Here is an 18,444-nt window from a genome sequence, read left to right on the forward strand (position 1 = left end):
AGGTGCGCGAGTATACGTGTTATGATTTTGCACGCGAGTACAGGAGGGTTAATAATTTTTTTTAAGTCACATAAACAAGTACCTTTTGTCGTTTGAAAATCAATACATCTGAATCAATTGACGAGTCTTATGTTTTGGAACAGGCGCCGAAGTGTTTATCGTGAAATTAACCCCATTTCCATTCTAATGTTCTCATTGAACACGTATATTTTGGTTTGTTGTCGTACAACAAATTTTGACTTGAGTGTCCAATTCGAAACAAACTGGTGGTGTGAGATCTAATCAGCCCTGGGGGCCATGTCACCTCTATGGAAGATCTCCTTCCTCCAGAGAATATTCATTTCACCACTTTCATACCAATGCGTATGTCGTAAATTAGAGCATTTCATCCTATTGAATCTTTGTAAGGATATTGAAACCTGAATTTCTTACAACATTTGATTGAAATAAAAATGCGGAGCATCTCCACTTGTCAGTTTCCGCTTGTTTTGATGCTGGATTACATGGCGCTTCAATATTGATAACTCTTGATGTTGGAAGACATGATAGATATATTAAGAAACATACCATAAACTGAAAGTAAGCTACAACCGCTGCAGTCCGCGCTCGTATTACTCTTTGATCCCTAATTTGAGCTCGATGGATGACGAAAGGTTACCTGTAAAAATAGAAAAGAAAATAGTTGTGAGATCCAGCCATCAACCGTGTTTATGTGAACTAATTGATGAGTTTATTCACCATTATTATGAAAGCAGCAGTAGCTAATTAACGCCCAAATAGCCCCAAAACGGTTCTTCCAATTGGCCCCAAAAGCTTGGTTCCATTGCAAATTACTAATCTGTACTTAACAAATTCACAGACTCTCCGCGCCTCTCACCTCCTCTCATCTCCTCCTAGACAAATACCGCGTGAACCCATCCTGTGGTACGCATAATCACTAGCAAACAACAACACCACCACCAACATCATTGCCTTCGACGCCGCCATCGTTGTTATGTTTATCGCAACCGCCAGCGAAACCCCGCAGCAGCTCTGCTGTTCCATCTTCTTTCGGTAGCCAAGAAGATTGCCCAAAACGTCGAAGCGCGCTCAAAAGGGAGAGCTCTCGATATAACAATAATTAACATAACTGTTTACGGTCTCAATCTCGCAGTGTGGCTTTCGAGGCCTCTTTCCCTACCTCACCACAGCTATGCTGTTCATACCAGTCGTCAGAACTAGCTTTTTATGTTTTTATTTTTATTTTTTGTTTGCCGTTCTTTCGCTACGGTGCTTCCGACCAAACAGGAATGAGCAATTCCCAAAGTCTCGGACCGCAAATGGAAATATGGAGGCCACATCACAACATCTCATCCTCTCGGTGTGGTGTGAAAATAAAGTAGTGATCTGTAATTAGCGAATGAGAGATAATAGCGTTGTGTATGATGATGATGATAATCGCACGTTTTATAATTTACACACATTCGGATCGCAGCCTAGCCTCAGTGCATGTTGTTGTTTGGAATGAGAACATTCGCTCATATCATCAAATCCGCTGAATCACGCGCGCGCACTCAGCCAATTCGCTAGGAAAGGCTATTCCATTCATTCCGAAACGTCGAGGAAAGAGTGGTCCCATTTGGGGCATCAGAAAGCGATCTTCCGGGGCGGATGGATCGCGCAAAGCTGTATAAATATGTACAAAGCAAACATAATCACGAACCGCGGCTTCGAGTGTCGCGCAGGTGATGGGCTGTAACAAATTTGAATAACAATGCGAATTGAGTTATACTACCCATATACAGTGACTCAAATCCGTAATCGTACTCCACCACGCAGATCACTTTTCCCTTCTTTTGAAAGTCGAAAACATGCTTTCGGAACATTCTATTTAGATAAAATTATAGTGTCATATGAGAGTTAAAAGGTTTGCTATCTATTTTCAGAATAATGGTTTTTATTTCTCTAAAAATGGCGAATGTATGTGCTAATGTATGAAAATTGACTCAAACTCATAATCGTACGCTGGTTGAAATCTCTACTCGATTTCGAAGGCGTTGGCCAATTTCCTAATTCCTTCATTATTATGGTATCCCTTGTTCATTGCAACTATCTTTAGCTTTCTTTAGCCTTATCTGTGAACTTTTTGGTGTATTCAGAAGGTATATTTATCATTTTTTTCATTAAGTGGTTTTCAAAACCGTTATTTTTGGATATTTAATGGTTTCTAAATACACAGATAATTTCCTAGGTTTTTACTGGAAGATTGTGGAGGAATATCAATAACTTTTGAGTAATTGTAAAGTAACCATGTGCGAACTTCATATGTCTTGAGCTCTGGGTCATTGTCTGGGCATAACTTGAATCCTCGATTCCATCTCATTTTGTTCACACTTTGCTAGATACTACACCTTTAGAATGTTCAAGTAAACATTCTGATCCATTACACCATCGATAAAAACCAAATTGAGCAAACAAAAAGTTTGTAATGTGCCTAGGAAGGATAGCAAGAATGCCCGAGCACAGAAGGGCAAACCGTTTCTCAGCAAAAAAAGATCAGTAACTCCAATTTGATTATTCCAAACAGCATGAAACACATCAATGTCTTACTGGTAAGATGTTATTTCCATAGATTTTGATTTTTTTATTTTTATTATAGTTATTTCCTAATTTGATATTTTTGACTCCGATGGCTATCGTTTCGTATGGAGGAAGCTAACGATGAATTAAACGTAAAAAAAGTGTAGAAGCAATGTTTAAACATGATGGTGGTGGAGGGATGATATGAGGGTGCATGTATGAGGAATTAGGTTTTCATCGATGGTGTATTAAGGCGCATCCACATTATGCCGAATGATGCCGACCGGCCTGTACCAGGCGACATATTCGGTTCGTTATGTAATGTGGACGCCCCATCGGGTGCACGAAGCCGAAGCCCCAGCGGATGCACGAAGCCGTCACGAACACACGAAGCACACTGTCGTCAACAGCGTTGCCAATGTTCCAGTTTAAACTGGATTCTTCCAGTTTTTTTTTCTCGATCCAGTCATCCAGTTGAACCCTAAAATCTTCCAGTTTTCTGGAATATCGTCCATTTTATCCAGTTTTTCATATGTGTGCACTAGTTTCATCCATTTTATGTAAAATAAATTTACAATGATAAATATTATCTGTCCCTCCCTCTTCCTATTCCTTATGTTATTTTATTTTCTGACATTTATCATTCTACCTTGGATCGATCTCTGGCGAGGTTGTAATTCGGTTCTTTCCATTTTGTTCAATCCGTCGGTGTTTTGTCGAAAATTCCAAAACGAAGAGCTTTCCCGAATGGTGGAAACTTATCAAACTACTTTAAAAACAGGGTACCACTCAATTGTTAATTTTATTTAACAGCCTAGATTAAGCATCAGATGTTATAGATCCTCCAAAACATTCTGAAGTTCAGAAGGTCATAGAGTGAATAGTTTCCATTGACTTTAATTGATATGAATATAAAACCCAAGTAACCTTGCTTCCGTTTACAACAAATGGATATTAGTTTCTCATAGTCACTCAAAGAAATTTTAGTTCTAAATATAATTAGTTTAATTAATGCAAACAAACTCCCCTAGATAGCTAATGCATATATTGCATAAAATATATGTGAACCATAGTGTATATTTTGCAAGAAAGTATACTTTGCATATTTTTTTCAAAAGTTCTTTCTCGAGCTAGAGGAAATATTTAAGGGTCCCTCATCTTGATCTTGATACCGAAATTTGGTTTGTGCAAGCCTAATATAAGATGTAAATTAACAATGAATAACACAAAAAAAAATTGAGAGAAATAGCTTCTCAATACCAAAATTTGATAATGTCAAAACCAAAGTTATACTTGAGCAACAATACTCAAATAATTGAAATAACACTATGAGAAGTTGTTTGTGGTATTTTTTGGTATTTTACTTCGTATCTCATGCTGATCCGTACCTTTTTGAGGTATCGAACTATACGCAGTTTTGCTACGCTCTTCTATCAGCGATTTCATGGATTTTATGAAGCTATAAATACGAAACTCTTCAAGTTTTGCCCAAATAAAACCATCCCTCAAATATTGTTTCACAGTAATTACAGTTACAGTTTTATGAACTACATACAAATACTACACAAAGCATTCTATTTATCAAGCATTGAAATTGGTAAAAAATCAATTTAGATAAATCATAGCCGGTCTCCTTAAAATAAAAAGGTTTTACAGGATCCAGTTTTCTTCCAGTTTTTTTAAGAGCAATCTTCCAGTTTTTTCTAAAATATTATTGGCAACCCTGGTCGTCAACGCTAATTTACTTCGTTTTGTTTTGGTTCGACTTTCTCGAATCGGACCCACTTGTTTCGGGTTGGGTTCGGTTTGATTCGAATCGGTTTTCGGCACGACGGCAAGCCCGGGCGGTACGTCCACATTTGGTCGGCTTTACCGGGCGGCCAAGGCCGATTGGCGTAATGTGGACGCGTCTTTAGGTCAGAATGTTTACTCGATCATCCTGAAGGAAAATATGAAGCAAAGTGTCAACAAAATGGGATAGAATTGAAGATTCAGGTTTTGCCAAGACAATGACCCAGAGCTGAAGACATATGAAATTCGCACATGGTTACTTTACAATTACTCAAAAGTTATTGATATTCCTCCACAATCTTCTGACATCAATCCCAGTAAAAAACTAAGGAAGTTATATGTGTAGGAAATTTAGAAACCATAAAATTTCTAAAAAATGTTTAAAAATAAATTTTTAAAAACCACCATATGGAAAAATTGATAAATATACCTTCCGAATACACAAAAAAAAACTCGTAGATAAGGCTAAAGGCACTTAAAGATAGTTTCAATGAACAAGGAATAATGATGGAATTAGGAAATTAGCCAATGCCTTCGAAATCGAGTAGAGATTTCTACCAGCGTACGATTATGAGTTTGAGTCAATTTTCATACATTAGCACATACATTCGCCATTTTTAGAGAAATAAAAACCATTATTCTGAAAACAGATAGCAAATCTCTCATATAACACTATAATTTTATCTAAATGGAATGTTCCGAAAGCTTGTTTTCGACTTTCAAAAGAAGGGAAAAGAGATCTGCATGGTGGAGTACGATTACGGATTTGAGTCACTGTATGTATAAGCGAGGAAAGGTGGGCGAAAGACGAATACTGTGACTGGACAATTATCTCTTAGCTCTGGGATTATGAAACAACCCATGGGAGTGTAGAATGTTACAGTTTTCTTGAAGAGTGGTGTTGCCTTCGTGAGTCCACGACTACTAAACTTACAGATGAGATTATTCTCGGTTGGTCTGCTCATCTCCGTTTAACGGCTGAATATGTACATTGAACCCACAAATCATCGTTTTTGTCCAAAAAACGGTTCTTTCCTAATCCTAAAACCGCTACAAAACTGCCACCAATCTTCCCCATGATTACTCACACTCAATCTTGAACCATTTTTTTTGTGGCTAAAACCCAACCGTAGCTCAATTTATTGCCACTAATAAAGCATTGTCCGCGCGATTCGCTCTGGACCGACTTGCTGTGGGGCTGCTAATTAGGAGGCCCCATTTCCCTCGCGGAGCCGAGAATCCGTTACCGATTTGATGATGAGCGAGCCACATTCCACTCTCATTAGACACTCGCGGCGCGCACACAGAATAACAATAACACATCAAAACATCAAAGCGTCTTGTTTCGAAAAGTGGAACAAAATAGTGTGAACATCATAATGGAGACCACTGCCACTATTCAAAGGTGGTGGTGTAATTGACTGAGAGAAGAAGCATGGGGTAATGAGAACACGAGTGAAAGAATGGGATTTGTTCATGATCCATTGTAGCAATAATAATAATAAAAAAAATTCCAACTTACGGTAAGATGCTAACAATTCAGTCTAAAATAGCTTCTGCGAAGCTTGCTACTTCGAATGGTTCCACTGACGAACATGAATATTTCTTGGTTCGGTTTGGAACGAATTTTGGCAGAGGCAGCTAGGGGAAATCAGGGTAACACCGACACCCTAAGAATCTCCACATATTTCCAAGATCTACCATGTTTTTTTGACTTCAAATCGTTACAGAACCTCTCTTCAACTGTTCATGGGCCATTCTACAGTATCTATTGATCATTTTGACGTAGGACCACGTCTTACATTAAGGGTGCCAAATCAGAAAACAGATAACGTTTTTATGAAATAAAGTTAACGATAATAACTATTTTTGCTGCGAACGGATTTTAACGGTTTGCATACCAATCGAATCATAAATTTTCTAAGATTTGTTTTATATGCTATACATTACAATCCCATAGTCTGTATATGGTTTAAATTGATGGAATTGGAAGCATTCCCATTTCCCCATAAATTTGTTCTGTTCAGTTGTGTGCTTTCCCGAACAGAACTGTCAATAGCGGGCAATTTATGCAGCCGCTAGAACCGAACGAAGGAGGATAGCGATAAGAGAATATTTGCGAAGTAAACTCCATCCTTGCATAGTAAGTAAGCTGTCACTGCGTGAACTGAAGGCAATCCCTGTATACAGCAATAAAGTGTGTTTAGATGACTGGACTGTTCGTTGGAAAAAGTATATTGCTTCAGAAGGGGCCTATTTTGAAGGCGATCACATTATTTTAACTGCTATATAAAAAAGTGTTGAAAGCCACTATAATACAGAAAGAAAAAAATAATAATAAGCGGACGTCATACAAAGCATTTTGTGAAAAAATGTCGGTCATTATAACCGGACATAATTTATTAAAAAGTGATCATAATAGGTGGCATGCCACTGTAAATAAATTCATGATATCCGACTTTTTTTATGAACAATTTTAAATGAAACCAAACTTCATCGTGTAATTACGTCATAATAAGCGGTTGACCAAAATAAACGGAGTCATAACTACTGTACACATATTTCATTACACATGCTCGTATTCGTATTGAATAAGCAACTGGGAGAGCAGTGATTACTTGTATCAATCAACCAATCAGAAAGCGGAGTTTTCGTTTAGATAATGCTTGACATTTTTGAATTGTTTGATAGTCAGTTTCATAAAATATATAATTATCTTCATTGAAATAAATTGTTATGGAGTAATCAAATCGTTTGATGCATAATCCTCGTGAATCCATCAGGAATTAGACATCGAGCACCTTGATGCAAATCAATCAGTCTTAGAAATTAAACGCTCCCCGGGGGCTATGCGTCTAGAGTAGGTCAAATGTTCTAACACAAAAGAACAGAAATCAGGGGAAAAGTCCTCATTCTTACATCTTCTCTCATAGGAAAACGGTAGAATTTAGTCATAACTTACATGAATCGGCAATGGGATAAAATAGGTCCATATTGATTTCGATTTCCCAAGCCCTTATAATCGTCTTCAACAACTATACAAGTCAAGAAGTATTGCAGTGACCGAAAAAAAAAATCAACCTCGATATTCCTCATAGATTGAATGTATACTGGCGTGATTTAAAGAGGCTGGAATAATATCGCTTCAATAAGAACTTCGGTGGCTGACCATACATGGTACAAGCTAAATTTTGTGGAGCTGCATATCTCAAGATAGCTTTTAAATTTTCCGGATTGGTCAGCTCGTTTCCCAAACATGAACCAAATGAGAAACATTTGGAAATATTTCAAATGGAATATTTCGATTTTCTCCCTCAATATGTTTTCGAAAGATGAGACCCTACGTCATAAATTGTTAGATCACAAATAAGTTTATGTCAACTGGACAGAGGAAAATATATTCAAGTCTCAATCCAGTGGCCATGTGGTTAAGGTCACACAGTATCAAGCCGAGAGCTACTTGCACTGGGGTCCCACGTATTCTAGAGCTTGCCACTCCAGAATACATTCTAGATAACACGTCTTGAATAAAAATAAGAAATTGCATTAGAATAAAAAAGTAACAATGCATTGACTAAAAACTCATTTCATGCGTTATTATAGAACAATGATTCTCAAAGTGGTCGATATCCCTACCCTCTCGGGTCCATAACGGTTTCCCAGGGGTCGACATAAACGAAAGCTGATTTAGAGGGTCAACAAGTGCATAACAGGGTTACCATATCTACAGAATAATCTGTATTTATATAGATTTTTCAGACTTTTTGAAACCAAGGATCTGTAGATACAGATTACAGATTTTTCTATTTTTATACAGATTTACAGATTTTTCAAAATTACAATCCAATATTATTTATGGCTTGATCTCAATAATATTTTCATAAACTCACCAATTTTATTTATATAACATTCAAATCAGTCTGGATGAGACTCATTAATAGCACTGTTTATGTTTTTTCTTACTAAAGCACAGTGAATGCGATTTTTATGTTGATGCCATCAACATCAAATTCATATTAACTATGCCAATCAATGATACTAAAGCTAAGATTATACTTCAAAATTGAACTTATAAATTTAACCCTTCGCGGTCGTACTAAATTTCGACATGTGTGTCGTACTGGTTGCAACTATTTTTACTTGAAATAGCGGTGATGTATAACTTTGCGAGATTATGAAAGATGAACAAGATTCCTCTTTTTTTTGTAAACTTCTGATATTTTTTTATGTTGATGCTCAAGAAATATTTGCTATAATGCTTCCTCAAGTATGGATGACAACTTTTGTTCATACTGAGTACCTTTGTCTATTATTCACAGTAGCACCGTTTTCGTTCGTGAATAAGTTCACAAGACATTAAAATTTGTTTGGAAAAAGTGTGAACTGATACATTGTTGCATAAATTATAATATTAATATACTTCCTTGCTGTGGTGCTGAGAGCAGACAAAAGACCGCAAAGGGTTAATACAGATATCAATACTGATTTTTTGAGAAAAAACTTAGATAATTTTTTTTTTTTTTTTTTTTTTTGAGGGCAAAAACACAGATTTTATTGTGGCAACCCTGGTGCATAAGTTCGTAAAAGAAGAAAAAAGCTGAAGGCAAGTAAAAAAACGTTAAAGTATTGTAAGTAATTTGTATTAATAATTATTAATTACCCTTTATATTTACTGATTTTTTTTTCTTTTTATTGATCAAAGAATGATGACCGCAAAGTTTTTAAATTGGTAAATGTTTTGCAAACTAGATACAATTTTGAAAGAAATTTGGCTATAGGGGTCGGAGGTACAGCGCGAACTCGATTATATACAGACTCGATTTTATGGGATTCGATTATATACAATTTTGGACTCGGTTATATACAGTTTGATAATTTTTAATTTTTTTTTATATTTCAAATGTCTTAGTTCAAGAATAAATGTAACCTTTCAACGTTAAGGTGAAATTTAAGTGGCTATTACATATACAGTGGGGTAAAAATAGTGATTTTTGAAGATTTAACTTTTATTTTTACCAGTAATTGTTTATATCGATATTGCAGCCAAAATATGAAAGATAGAAGTTGGGTGTCAAAGAACAAATTATAAAACGGTTTGAGAGCTTCAATTTAATTGATAGAAACAATCTGGTTTAATATAATTTTTAGGATAAAACTAATAATAACACGTTAAAAATTATTAACTTTTTAGTTTTTCACTTCCAAAATGTTATTAAAATCCACTAATTTAGATGTTTCACTACTATATCCTACACTAAATTTCTCATCTTTTAAATGAAAGAAACATAATAGTTTTCCGTAGCGTACTTTTTAATGTAGAGCCAGTTTGAGGTAACAAAGAAAAAAAGTTCTATAACTCTGTCATTGTTGAAATTCGAGCATATTCGCAGATGGATGTTTTCATCAAATATGGTCGTCTGTCACCTCCTGAGAGAATCTGGAAAAAATTTCAAAGGGATGAATCAAAAATCAAATTCCTCTTTTATATTCAAAAATAAAAAAAGTACACGCAAAAAAAATATTTTTTTTCTTTTTGACTCGATTATATACAGGATTCGATTGTACACCGTGGAAAGAATTTTATTTATTAGCCCAAAAAAAAACACACTTCATTCTGGAAAGTCTCTTGATCAAAATAGTTTGAGAGCCCCTGTTATAGAAGATATTGAAGGTGGACTTACAGAAGTTGGACAGAGTAATCCTAAAGCTCATTTGAGCCGACCACCTCATATAAATGCCGTTATCCGAGAAATCGGGTATCCGCAATGTTCAACTGAGCTAAAAAGCTGCACGAAACTCTCAGTTTACTTGGACAGACTGAACAGCGTATCATGGCTATCTCGCTCTCTCTCTCTCTCTCTCTCTCTCTCTCTCTCTCTCACACACATCTCCCTCCAAACTACATACTTCATAGGTCTGAAGCTGGGCCCGAAATCTTCGAAGATGAAAAATGAAAATTGAGTCTCCTCTCAGTAGCTTCGCTTCGACTAGGACTACACTCTGTCCTACTTCTATAAGACCAGGTGATGATTTTGCTGCTTTGTGCCATTGTAAACAAACAATGCTCCAACTTATATTCTAGTGTATTGGTATTGGTGACTACCATTAACTGCATGATTTTCATATGTGTGTGTGCAAGCGCTGAGCGTAAACCAAAGGTTTTGTATTTTTCAAGTGTCAAGTTTCTATAAGACCAGTTACATTTTTCCGTTGTTTTAGTTGTTTTGATCAATAAATATGAAAAATGTCGGAGGGAAACGTACTCATGGAAAGAAAAGAAGAAGAAATCGATGCATTTCACCACGAAAATGTTGGTACCCAATTATTTAACGAATCCTCAAAAATACGGTAAGAAGGAGAGAGCTCCACGTAAATCGAAGCTCTCTGACCAGAATAAGCAGGAAATAGCAAGAACAGCTTCGAATACCTCAAAATCGCTTATGCGAATAAAGCAATATTTCAATTACAATGTTACTCGGGTGACAATTCGTCAAATTTTGGTAAAAAATTCACACATAAAGAAGGTTTAAAAGGTTAAAGCTCCTCATCTTACACCATCTCACATCGGAAGACATCTGAGTTTTGCCAAAGCTCACATTAACCGAGAGTGGGACATGGTATGTTGTGACGAAGAATGTTTCCAAAAGAATACATTTTGCTATATACCATAACGAAGAGTTCTTCAATGTATAGGCTATCTTCATTGGCGAAAAAAAGTTCAATTTGGATGGCCGTCATGGTTTTACGGAAGAAGGAACAGTATTTTTCAACCAGGAATTTTGGTGGAGGCTCGTGCATGGTTTGGGCGGGATTCTATGCAACCGGAAAGCTCAAGATAACTTTCACATCTTTCAAGGGTTACATACATGTTCTAGAATTCTCTCTCCTACCGTTTTTGTGTGGATATCGTCACAAAGAAATTACATTCCAGAAAAACAATGCTACTATTCATATCAGCAAGGAAACTAAGCAATGAATAAAGGACCGAAAACTTAATTTTTTGGACTGGTCGGCTCGCTCTCCAGATTTAAATCCTGTTGAAAATCTTAGGGGGATCCTTGTACGCAGAATGTACGCTGAGGGAAAACGGTACACCACGATTGAAGAGCACAAGATCGCAATTTCGGAAACATGGAAAAATATCGAGAAATTCGTTCAGCAGCATTTTGTAAATAGTGTTCCAACACGAATTTTCCAGGTTGTTAGCCGAGCAAGGTTGGTAAGGTTGCCAAGTATTGACATGAAAACCAGCCGATGGTTTTGAATTGTTCATTGATAATACTTATGAAATGGTCTTATAGAAACTGGACAGCTGAAATTATCATATTTAAGCACAACAAATCAACAAACAACTTTTTTGAACGAAATTGACGTTAAATATACTTTATTCTAAGCATTCAACAAAGTATGAATGTATCTTGTAGATATTCTAACTGTTTGTGTTGCAACGAAATAAAAGTAGGGTGGTCTTATAGAAGATGGACAGAGTGTACTTTGGCATTCGCCGTCAACATGATTTTAATTGGCTAGAAAATGTGTTGACAAGCATTGAGAGCAACGATCACTGATTAACTATCTAGCGAATGGTTATTCCAAGGGGTTGCTAAGATGACCGCCTTTTTTGTAGTCAGCATAGAAAATCATGAGCACAAAAATCTAAAATTAAAAATAAAGTGCTTCGAGCGTTCCTGTTGCAGTATTTTAATCGCAAATCGCAAAATAAACCTTCAGATGGATATCTAAACACCTAAGAACTATCTAAAGGAGTCATTGGTTGCAGGCCATCGCAAATGCTGAACATATTTGCATCAATATTGACTTCAATCAATAAACAATGCATGAACTCTAGCTTTAAGCTGCCTACGCTCAATTTGTATTGGTTAGAATAGGTGTGCCAGAACTCTGGGTTATTCTAGTTGACGTGACTAAACGAATACAAATATGACCCTTTATTCAACCTGACTTCAATCCACACTTCTACTCCCCCTGACTAGAATCTCGTTACCCGTGTACACAATCTTATTTTTGCGTCCATCTAAAGTGGTACGAAAACTCGATTTCTGATGCAAAAAAAGTAGTTACACCATTAACAGACGGTTTATTGTCTACCCACCGTGAACTCAAACCAACGAACTTAGACAGTTATTAAGTATGCTATAAAGGTTCTCGTGTAAGTATTAGTAAATAGTGTACAAAACAGTGTGCAGTTTGGGAGGAATTCTAAGCAAAATTTTAGTTCACTTTGTCTCCAAGTTCAATTTTATGGAAAAAAAAAATACAGAAAAACGGGTTTATATCAACAAAATTCACAAATTCGCTAGTGTTTCTGAGCACAACACTGTACGCTATTTTATTTGTGTGAGTAATTTTCGGGTATGATGCAAAAAAATATCTAGCACATATGTAGTGTATGTCAAACCACGTTGAACTCAAACATCGATACATGCATACGTGATATACGAGAGAGAGAAACAAATTCATTTTGGGAGGAATCACTTCAATATGCATTGAAGTTCATTCGACGAGGAAGAATGAAATGCGATAGTCGAGTCGTTGAGTGAGATAGCAACTAAACGCCCGAATGACTGTTGCGTCATGTTGACGGAGAAACTGCTGGAAGAAGCTAAAATTCATTCCCAATTGAATACGAAGGCGAATTTCTTCATAGTCCGCTGACTATCCTTAGTTGAATATGACTTTGCCGAGCCCTGGTCTGTAGTATACGCTGGACTGGACTGCATACTGTAATTGTCCCGTGTACCTGGTACTTCGAGGCAAATTTTGATCAGCTGCAATTGAAAATATTGAAGGAACATATAAAGTGACTCAAATACAAACCATTGTATGCCCAAACATGAAAGTCAAATGTCAAGAATGAATCGCCGGTATTCCAGTATTAAGAATCATGTTCCCATTCCAATTATTTTAAGGGAAACCTCGTTGGTAAACATTTCACTAGAGCAGAGTCTCCTACCGGTCTCGTACTGGAGACTGTGCGAAGACAATTAAAGGGTGTGTCACATCAAATTGCATCACGGAAAAAACGCTGTAGAAATTTAATTTTTAGGAATTATATCTTCAGCTTTCGCTTATAATCAGATAAGAGTGTATAGATCACGTTGGTCATGCTTCACTGTCAATTTTTCGTAAATTTGGAAAAATGTCGTCGAACGAAAAAGAGCGTCGTGAATTAATCCTGCGCACTCATTTCGAGAATCCGGAGTTGTCACATCGGGACATCGGTAAGATGCTTGGAATCGTCCAATCCACGGTCAGCAGAGTACTAAAACGATACTTCGAGAACCTAACCATCGACCTGAAGGTGAAGAACGGCAAAAATGGATGCTCCGTCAGTGAAAAAAATCACAAGCGCGTAGTTAAGCAGTTTAGACGTGATACGAGAAGTTCGGTCTGGGATGTCGCCAATAAGCTGAATTTGTCAAGTTCATTCGTCCAGCGGACCAAGCAGCGGGAGGCCCTGCGTACATACAAGGTTCAGAAGGCTCCTAACCGCGACGAAAGGCAAAACATGGTGGGGAAGACGCGATCCCGGAAGCTGTACACCGAAATGCTGACGAAGCCGCATTGCCTGGTAATGGACGACGAAACCTACGTCAAAGCGGACTTTCGTCAGCTGCCGGGCCTGTTGTTCTTCTCCGCAGAGGACAAATTCAGCGTTCCGGAGGAGATTCGCAAGCAGAAACTATCCAAGTTTGCCAAAAAAGTACATGGTGTGGCAAGCGATCTGCTCTTGCGGAAAGCGGAGCGCCCCCTTCGTGATGACCGGCACGGTAAACGGGCAGGTTTACCTTAAGGAGTGCCTACAGAAGCGCTTACTACCACTATTGAAGCAGCACGAGGGCCCGACCATCTTCTGGCCGGATCTCGCTGCGTGCCACTATTCAAAGAACGTGTTGGAGTGGTACGAAGCCAACGGGGTCACTTTCGTGCCAAAGGAAATGAACCCGCCCAACGCGCCGGAGCTTCGCCCAATAGAGAAATATTGGGCGATTATGAAACAGGCCCTCCGGAAGAACCCAAAAGTTGTCAAATCGGAGGCGGACTTCAAGAGAAAATGGATTTCTGTTCAAAAAAAACTACAACCTGACGTTGTACAGAACCTTATGGACGGGGTAAAGAGGAAGGTGCGAGCATACGGGCTTGGGCTCGAAGTATGAATAAAAAAAAAATGCCAAAACTTGTTTAATAGTTTTTATTTTACTGTCTAAAATTTTCAAAAGGATCGGTCTACTGGGCGAATTTCTACAGCGTTTTTTCCGTGATGCAATTTGATGTGACACACCCTTTACGCCCAAAATATCGGATCTTCTGCCAAATAATCACTTCGGCACGGCACGGAGCCCTTTTAGTGTATCAAACCATGGAAATCGATTTCCGGAATGTACATTCAATACTTGTGTCCGGACGAATGCACGATAATGTGGGCTTCGATAGGCGCGGGTACGGGTGGGTACTCTCTCTGAAACCTCTTAACGCTGTTAAGCCAAGCGAGATTCAATCTGCAAATAGCAGCAGTTTGTAATAGTTACGAATCAACCCAACCAAACTCTCCTTCAAACAGTATGAGCAACTTTTCCCTGCCAATATGCACACGGACCAGAGCACACATACACACACAGACCCGTAGGCTCAGCGGCGGCGATATGCGGGTGTGCAAATTGTGGAACACTATTGATCTCATTACTGCTGATATGCAAAGATGGTGGCGTTCGGACGCCGACAACAATGGCGGTGGCCACTATCTGTCCTCGCCTTCCTTCCCCTCGATCCGACCAGCGACCATTACTTGGTTTATATGGTGAAATGTTTTGCGGTTAGATTACTTTAATGCATCGGTGATCTTTCGGCAGGCAGTATGCAATACAATTGTGCCAAGAGCCCGTGACCAGAGCACCCAAAACCAGACCACCGTACGGCTGTGGCTGCGGCTCCGGCTGCTGCTGGTCAGAGCCGGGATGTTGATTTAATTACTTTGTGCTCTCATTTGCGTAATGGAAAGTTGGCATGGTAAGTTATTTGCTAATGCGTGCAAATGGTAATACGAGTTGGGCCGATAGTGACGAAGTGGGTGGAGTGCTGCTGTGCTGTGGATCGGCAAGGGTACCCGCAGGAGGCGGATGTAAATGGCTGCTATCGGTGTCCCGTGTCGTGTATTTAGCGACCACAAACCGGTTCGAATGGTGGCAAGGCCGACTTACGCACAATCATATGCCTCTAATTTGAATTATTCTTTCTTCTATCTTAATGTAGGCAGCATATTGGCTACCAGCGGAATGTTTTAGTCTTATCAAATATTGTTCGCGGAACAGTCAGTGTTCAAACAAAGAAAACAAAAGGAGAGAAATTCCCAAAAGTCACTTCGAAAATTTTCCCACCAGCATAAACATCAACCCATAGTAAGAGTGGAGAAAAGAAAGCATTTCTCGACGTATCCAAACCTGTTTACCTCATGGCTGAGTGCGATATGTTGCCGTTTGATTTATTCGTTACCGCAGCATCTATGGTCCTATCCGGGAGAGGGATCCCACAGCGAAACTAGAATATATTCCCCAAGGTGAGTTTTAAGACGTATGAAAGGGGTCATCCGCAAATACCAATGCTCCAGCAAATCGTATTTTTGATGGCTTCGTTCGGTTGACATTGTTTAAAATATGAATCGCGCTTCATTCAGTTAGCACGACTTCGATTCCAGGAACCGAGAAAACGTCAAAAGTTTACACATACCATAAAGCACTTTTCTCGCTTCGTCAGTGTGGTCGAAAAAAAGAGCCCACTTCCGCCCAGCAGATTGCCTCGAGCTGACATTATTTCGCCCGACGTTTTGTCGATTTTTCGCCACGCTCAGCACTCGACGCCGCCGAGACAGGGTCGTATTCAAATAAGCCGACGTTGGAGGATTGTGTTTTTTTCCTCCTCACGCTCTCGGCAGTGTTATTTTTAGTTTATACCCTTCTCCAGCGCCAAAACAGATCACTTTACAAGATAAACGAAAATGAAACAACAATGGAAAATTGTTTCAAGCATCACACGACATAGTGCACGGTTACCCAGAGGGGGGCCCAAGAAGGAGAAGAGGAAAATTACAGTCTCAAACCGAACTGATGCATAAAAATATAGCGCTTCGTTGCGTTGCTGTCGAAGCGAAAGTGAATTTGAATGTCATTAACATAATTCATCTTGATTTGCACCGTTCGGCTGAGATTTCCGCACGATATGGCACCGCAGAGATCAAGGGGCACATTCCAGCCGGATTGTCTAGCCATCGCTGTTTTGGGTTTATTATAGGCGATCCAGTCGTCGCATTCCAACCACGTGAAACACCCCATCCAATGCGAGAACCGAGACACAAAATATAATCCTTTCGCACCGGAAGCTCCCAGCGGATGGCGCTCATTTATGCTACCATCCTGAGCCCTAGCATCTTTCAGCTTTCGATAAAATATACAAAAGACTAAGTTCAACGCACATCTGCGATCCCCAAATGGCTTCCTTCCGCTGTTTCTTGCTCTCTTGCACTGCCACGGTGACATGTGGCTACCGAACAAGATGGCAATGACCGGGCGAAACCAGGGTAAGCAAGCCAAATAAACAAACACACATCGGGACACCGGCTATCAAGATGTCCGCCTGGCGCTCTGAATCCCAGCGGATCGGATCGGTCCAAACATTTCGAGGTCGATTGTACGACGGATGGATGGTCCCCCAGCGAGGTCAGCGAGGTGCTGGTAGAAAATTGAAAAGACGACGGAGAAAAAGTGTCAATCAGCGGAGACGATCTCTCTCTCTCGAGGTTCCGCACGATTAGGGTCCGCTCTTCCCTTCCCTCTTTTTGATGAGACTTGGGATGGTTAGGGGGCGAGGAATTCATCACATCACGACTAGGCGAAGATGATGACTTTTTTCTTCAAACCATTCACTCGGTCCCGTCTCGGTCGGAAGTGTATATGTGTGTGTGATTGTGATGCCGGGTGCCGGCGGCTTTGGGACACGATTCCCTGCGAAGTTCACAGTCTGGTGGCATTTGAAGTGCAAATAATGGAAAATTATTTCGAAAAATGTGCATCCATTATTACCAACCCGTTGGGGACTTGGGCACATGGCTTGGCTTGGGAAGATAGAAAGAGAGAGAGAGAGAGAGGTAGACCTTTTGGTGTTGGCAGTGCAATCAAAGGAGCGCGCTTGATGGAAATATGCGACGAGAAAGCTGTTGGTGAACAAATAGATGGAATAAAACGAGAGGGGTGTCTCTGGAGAGGGGGCAAATCACAGTCGAGCCACATTTTCTTGCGATGCTTCTGCGACAATAGCGAGACTCAAGGCGGCATTCGTTTTGCTCTTGAAGGATTATACTGACGTAAAGTTTAGACGCTTTCGTTGGCTCGTAATTTTCATTCCATGCTAGTGCATACACTCAGCAGAACAACATTCTCTTATGTTTCAAAAACCGCCTATCGAGTTGCGATCAATATTTTCTGAAACCAAAGAATGGTTCTTCACTGAATTAATGATACCCCTGTAGAATAGCGTTCCTGGTAGCAAATGGAAGATGAGTAGGGGAAGTGGGGGCATAGTGGTCACCCTAAGGATTATGCCCATTTTCTGCGCCCACATACCGCTTCAATTCCCGTTTCTGGAAAAATATTGTAGTTCAACCCATTGTCGTTCAAGATAGCAAGCGACTTTTACTATAAACATTTAAAATAGTACATTTTTCGTCATCAGAAAAAAAGTTGAATAATCGAACTTTTTTTTGACCGGGAGTATGGGGTTAGGGTGGCAGCGAAAATGGTCATGTCAAATTTCAAAAAGCGACCATGTACGACTACATTCTACATTCTGTTTATTGGCACAAAAAAATGATCTGTGCAAAGTTTCAGCTCAATCGGACATGATTTAGGGGTACCTCAAAGCGCTCAATATTTCATCCTCTAAAATCCTCCAAAGGGGGAGTAAAGGAAATTTGGAAAATAGATTTTTTTTTTTGTTCAATGCCAAATGACTTAAAAATGCGTGAAACGAGATCTGGTGTCATCTCGAAAAAAAATGTTCGGCCGAAAATCGACCTTTTGGGAC

General features: G+C 39.1%; 1 protein-coding gene across 4 annotated transcripts in view; it reads right to left on the reverse strand.

The window, feature by feature from the left end:
* Window positions 1-18,444, reverse strand: part of LOC129771664 (uncharacterized) — a 555,494-nt gene that overhangs the window by 431,026 nt on the left and 106,024 nt on the right. The window contains exons 1-2 of one of the 4 annotated variants that reach the window (XM_055775549.1): window positions 739-859; window positions 568-658 (exon numbers count right to left, since the gene is read on the reverse strand). The exons of 2 other annotated variants lie outside the window; for them this stretch is intronic. The gene's annotated coding sequence lies outside the window, so the exon portion shown is untranslated. Of the gene's footprint in view, window positions 1-567; window positions 659-738; window positions 860-18,444 lie in introns of those variants that run through there. One more of the 4 variants, XM_055775548.1, reaches the window with a different exon arrangement.

The sequence above is a fragment of the Toxorhynchites rutilus genome, chromosome 2, assembly GCF_029784135.1.
Source record: "Toxorhynchites rutilus septentrionalis strain SRP chromosome 2, ASM2978413v1, whole genome shotgun sequence".
NCBI lineage: Eukaryota > Metazoa > Arthropoda > Insecta > Diptera > Culicidae > Toxorhynchites > Toxorhynchites rutilus.